The sequence below is a fragment of the Glycine soja genome, chromosome 5, assembly GCF_004193775.1.
Source record: "Glycine soja cultivar W05 chromosome 5, ASM419377v2, whole genome shotgun sequence".
In the NCBI taxonomy this organism is placed as follows: Eukaryota; Viridiplantae; Streptophyta; class Magnoliopsida; order Fabales; family Fabaceae; genus Glycine; species Glycine soja.
In genome coordinates, this window is record NC_041006.1 from 12729036 (window position 1) to 12735120 (window position 6085).

The window sequence follows — 6085 nt, forward strand, 5'->3', positions numbered from 1 at the left end:
GAAGAAAATCACTCAAAGTGTATCAATCTCGCACAGGTAAGTGTTTCATCCTAATTCCGAACCATAGATATGTCATGACTTGACTTTGCAAATTATTTCCTATCAAATCAAAAATTACACGCGTGATCATGGATCAATAGGGCTTCCCTTGGGAATGGGTTCTTTTGGTGGTTTCTTCTTTCGGCTTTTGTGTGTTTTTGGCTTTTGATTTTTCTGGCTTTTTTTCTTTTTCTGTTTTTGTTTAGTGCGGGGCGAGGAAAAAAAGTCGCTAGCGCACGGGATTTTGGTTGGTAATCAAAGGGAGAAGACCACTTTAGGTCATGGTTTCCTTTTCTTTCCTTTGTTCATTTGGTGACAATTCTGTATTGTTCAGATATTGTCTGGTCAAAAGACTTTTCTGCATATTTCTTCTAGTTTCTTTGATCAAGAACTTTCTTTCCTTCCTTTTTTTACTTTCTCCCATTCTTTGGTTGGGAATTTTCTTTCTTTCCTTTTTGCTTTATCCCACTCTTTGATTGGGAATTTCCTTTCTTTCCTTTTGCTTTCTCCCACTCTTTGATTGGGAATTTCCTTTCTCTTTTTTTTTTGCTTTCTCCCACTCTTTGATTGGGAATCTCCTTTCCTTCCTTTTTTGCTTTCTCTTTGATTGGAAATTTCCTTTCCTTTCTTTTTTTTTCTTTGCTTGGAAATTTCCTTTCCTTTCTTTTTTTTTCTTTGCTTCCGAGGGTAAGGTTTATGGTGAGTCAGGATTTTGGCTCAAGGCTTGTAGAATGGCTAGACATGATACATGTCAGGGTTTGGTTTGGTTCAAGGATAAAAAGGGATGCCCCACATTATTTCCATGACACAAATGCAAAAATGATGATTTGGAAACTTTATGCAAAACTGGTCATGCATGCACCTATGCGGACACTCAAGTGTCAAATTTTTATGGTCATGTGATGCTAGGGCTCAGGATTCATTTCCTCTATTTTAAATCAACCCAATGTTTCCAAAATATGTTCTTTTATCAATTTGTGCATTCATCCGGGTCCATTTCGGGCGTCTGGGGAAATTTCACAGCATTCACCCTTCAGGTGTAGACACGTTTCTTTTCTCTTCAAAAATCGGTTATGATCAATGAATTTTTTCGAAGAAAAGTTGGAAATCATCTCTTTTCAAAAGCATGTCGGTTTTTAGCTAGACAACTTATTTTTCTTTTTTCTCCTTCTTTTTTTTTTATCATTATCATTTGTTTATTTCTTTTTCTTGTTTGTTTTTTTTTCCCCCTTTTTTTTTCATGAGGTATTTTGCTACCTAAACATGTGTATATTTTTGCGAGGTATTTTTGCTATATACATGCATATCCAAGGTATCTTGCTACCTAAACATACATATATATGTTTTGTGAGGTATCTTTTTGCTACATACATGCATATCTAAGGTATCTTGCTACCTAAACATACATATATATATATTTTGTGAAGTGTGTTTTTGTTTACATACATGCATATCTAAGGTATCTTTCTACCTAAACATACATATATATATTTTGTGAAGTATTTTTTTGTTACATACATGCATATCTAAGGTATCTTTCTACCTAAACATACATATATATATTTTGTGAGGTATGACTACCTTCCGAGCTTGCGCTTGTTTTATTTAAATTCACAGGCTCATGAGCAACTAGGTGCGTCCTACTATAAAAAGTGATCAAATAACAAGCATAGATTCAAAAGGTACTAGGTTGCCTCCTAGTAGCGCTTCTTTAACGTCTTTAGCTGGACACATTATGACTTGTCAGTCACTGACCTAGTACTTTGCTTACCTTTGGCTTTGGACTTGGTAGCCTGCTGGTCGGCCATGTGTCGTAGGCAACGCTCTAACCTTTTTGCGGATGAGCTGAGGTGAACTCTAGAGGTGGTGGCGGTGTGTCTATTGCCCGCTACCGGCCATCCCAATGCTGCTGTGGTGTTTCGCCCTGCGCCTGCCTAGGGACGCAGTACTTCTTGATGAAAGCTCGATCAGTAGGGGGCCTGATGCCCTTGCTGGAGGTTACAGGTACTCTGTAGAACTGACAGAGACCCGTAATTAGAGCTTGACAACTCCAAGACCCTGTTGGACTTCTTCGGGTCCACTGGGTGTCTTGCAGGTGCGATCCCTGCAAACAATTGATGAAATCAGAAATCAGTTGAGCGATGTGCATACTTACCTATGATGACATAACCTTGCCGGGGGGGTACGGGCACCCTGTAGGACTGATAGAGGCCCGTAACCAGAGCTGGAAACCCCAGGGCCCTATTGGACTTTTCCGGGTCGACTGGGTGTCTTGTGGGTGCGATCCCTGCAAACAATAGATGGTATCAGAAATCAGTTGAACTATATGCATACTTACCCATGTCGGGACGACACAGACCAACTGATACTTTTGCAGGGGGAGATTGGCATTGCGGTCGCTGGGCAGAATGTTGCTAAGTAGCAATGTCATCTATATCTGTGTAAGAGTGGTCATGTTAGTGCGCATGATCCGCACTCGTCTCCTTGCAGGCACGGGTGAAATCTTGCCCCGGTATGCATAGTAGCTGTGTGATAGCCTCCCTCTCTAGTTGTGCTCGCACAGTTGGCCCTCCTCCAATATCAGGGGGTGGCCCAGGAACCGTTAAAAGGAAACTACTGGCCCCTTAACCGGAAGTGCAAGTCTCGGTTAAGCATTTAAGGGCAGAGGACCTTAAATTCTTTTAAGGTGTGGATGTCGAGCACACTGAAAATGAGGACACGTAGCCCTCTAAAGGTGAGGGCGTGCAGCCCTCTCAAGGCGAGGAGGTGCAGTCCTCTGGAGATGAGGGCATGCAGCCCTCTGCTGGCGAGGACGTGTAGTCCTTTCAAGGTGAGGGCGTGTAGCCCTCTGACGGTGAGGGCGTGCAACCCTCTGATGGTGAGGACGTGTAGTCCTCTCAAGGCGAGGACGTGTAGTCCTCTAAACGGTGAGGGTAACTAGTACCCAAGGTGAGGGCGTGTAGCCCTCTCAAGGTGAGGACATGTAGTCCTCTAAAGGTGAGGGCGTGCAGCCCTCTGATGGTGAGGACGTGTAGTCCTCTCAAGGTGAGGACGTGTAGTCCTCTCAACGGTGAGGGTAACTAGTACCCAAGGTGAGGGCGTGTAGCCCTCTCAAGGCGAGGACATGTAGTCCTCTAAAGGTGAGGGCGTGCAGCCCTCTGATGGTGAGGACGTGTAGTCCTCTCAAGGCGAGGACGTGTAGTCCTCTGATGGTGAGGGTAATTAGTACCCAAGGTGAGGACGTGTAGCCCTCTCAAGGCGAGGACATGTAGTCCTCTGATGGTGAGGGCGTGCAGCCCTCTGATGGTGAGGACGTGTAGTCCTCTCAAGGCGAGGACGTGTAGTCCTCTCAACGGTGAGGGTAACTAGTACCCAAGGTGAGGGCGTGTAGCCCTCTCAAGGCGAGGACATGTAGTCCTCTAAAGGTGAGGGCGTGCAGCCCTCTGATGGTGAGGACGTGTAGTCCTCTCAAGGCGAGGACGTGTAGTCCTCTCAACGGTGAGGGTAACTAGTACCCAAGGTGAGGGCGTGTAGCCCTCTCAAGGTGAGGACATGTAGTCCTCTAAAGGTGAGGGCGTGCAGCCCTCTGATGGTGAGGACGTGTAGTCCTCTCAAGGTGAGGACGTGTAGTCCTCTCAACGGTGAGGGTAACTAGTACCCAAGGTGAGGGCGTGTAGCCCTCTGAAGGCGAGGACATGTAGTCCTCTAAAGGTGAGGGCGTGCAGCCCTCTGATGGTGAGGACGTGTAGTCCTCTCAAGGCGAGGACGTGTAGTCCTCTGATGGTGAGGGTAATTAGTACCCAAGGTGAGGACGTGTAGCCCTCTCAAGGCGAGGACATGTAGTCCTCTGATGGTGAGGGCGTGCAGCCCTCTGATGGTGAGGACGTGTAGTCCTCTCAAGGCGAGGACGTGTAGTCCTCTCAACGGTGAGGGTAACTAGTACCCAAGGTGAGGGCGTGTAGCCCTCTCAAGGCGAGGACATGTAGTCCTCTAAAGGTGAGGGCGTGCAGCCCTCTGATGGTGAGGACGTGTAGTCCTCTCAAGGCGAGGACGTGTAGTCCTCTCAACGGTGAGGGTAACTAGTACCCAAGGTGAGGGCGTGTAGCCCTCTCAAGGCGAGGACATGTAGTCCTCTAAAGGTGAGGGCGTGCAGCCCTCTGATGGTGAGGACGTGTAGTCCTCTCAAGGCGAGGACGTGTAGTCCTCTCAACGGTGAGGGTAACTAGTACCCAAGGTGCCACCCTTATGAGAAAGCAAGAGATCGACTCATCGAGAGGGCTGGTCATCCCAAATCCACAAGATTTGGACATTAGATGTAGGAAATCTATGCAGTTAACATGATCTTTAGGGATGCAGATGCATGCAACCTTTGTCGTGAAACTTGGTAAATGCGGACTTCATATGAAACAATGCAATGTAATGGAAAGTTGTACAATGTTCATGACATTCTTTCCCTATTTTGTGATTTTGATTTTGATTTAATTTTTTTGGAAAACACAGATTGACTGTCCTTTTGAAAGAGGTGATAATTCATGCAACCTCATCCTATCCTTTTTTGCAAATCTCTCCGGGAACTTCCTCAGAGTGTGTGTTCTGTTTGATTTAGTCACTTGACCATTTTGGAGTGACGGCAATGGAGCCATTTGATGTTTGATCAATCCATTGAAATCCTAGGGTTTGTCCCCCCCTTTTTTGTTAAAAACATCGATGGGTGAGAACTTTTGATCGACCCCTATGTTCACTTGAGGCTCATGCACGGTGCCCCTCATCGCCCCAGTGTAAGGCTTTGAGGTATCAATCGTTGCCTTTCGTCATGACCTTGTAGGAGGGAACCTATTGGGTGAATACTTCTAATCTGCCCCTAGGTTCGCTTGAGGTTTTTGCATGGTGCCTTTCGTTGCCCCAGTGTAGGGCTTAGAGGTACCAATTGTTGTCTTGTTTTCACAACCTCGTAGTAAGGAAGAATGAAAGAAGCAATTGATTCTTGCAAAAAGAATTTTCCAAGGACGAGAAATAGTTGAAGGATCTTTCAGTTGATGGATTAAGTCAAATGACTCCTATGTAGAAGCAAGATGTTTTGATGTCTTGATGATGCTAAAGGATCAAATGCTTCTAAGTTTTATTCAAGACAAGAATCCAAGAAATTCAAGATATATGATCAAGTTTGATCTCTTAGAATCTTTAGGAAGAAGTTTCCAAATTGAAGAAGCAAAAGGTTTGACCAAAGAATTCTATCATTTCAAATTGAGATTTGCTCTCTGGTAATTGATTACTAGTAGTTGAAAATGTTTTAATACAAATTTTTAAAACCTGTAATCGATTACATAAGTCTTGTAATTGATTACCAGAGGGGATTTTCAGAAAATAATTTCCAAGAGACATATCTATTCAAATGTTTTATGAACGGCCATTCAAATGTTTTAAAGAGAGTTTTCATTGCCCAAACAGTTTTATCCTCTCGAAAGATCAAGAGTTTTTCTGAACTGAAATGTCTTATCCTCTCAAAAAGATTCCTTGGTCAACCACTTGCTTATTCAATAAGGAATTTTTGATTGATCTTCATTTTACAATCTACCTCTTTTACGAGAGACCTCTTCTTCTCTTCTTCTTATTTCTGAAAAGGGATTAAGAGACCGTGGGTCTCTTGTAGTAGAGGATTCTTGAACACAAGGGAAGGGTTATCCCTGTATGCATTGTTAATCCGAAAAGAGAGATTGATAGTTCAATTGGGGAATAGTCTTTGCATCTTAATTCAACCCCCCTTTTTCTTAAGGTAACTGAGGCCATTTGTCCAACATCCTATTCTTGATAACTCACTTCTCTCTAAAAAGACAAAATGAGGTCACATGAACGTCTATATTTTTACTTGAAAACACAGTCAATCAAATGCCTTTTTATTTTTTATTTTGAAACTTATTTTTTATTTTGAAACTTATTTGTTTTGAACTTTGCTCGTTGTTTTACGGCACCCCCACCAACGTGCAAGATGAGTAATCTCTGATTGAACGGTCTTGGAAGTCAACACTCAGGAGCGCAGGTTGCTTGA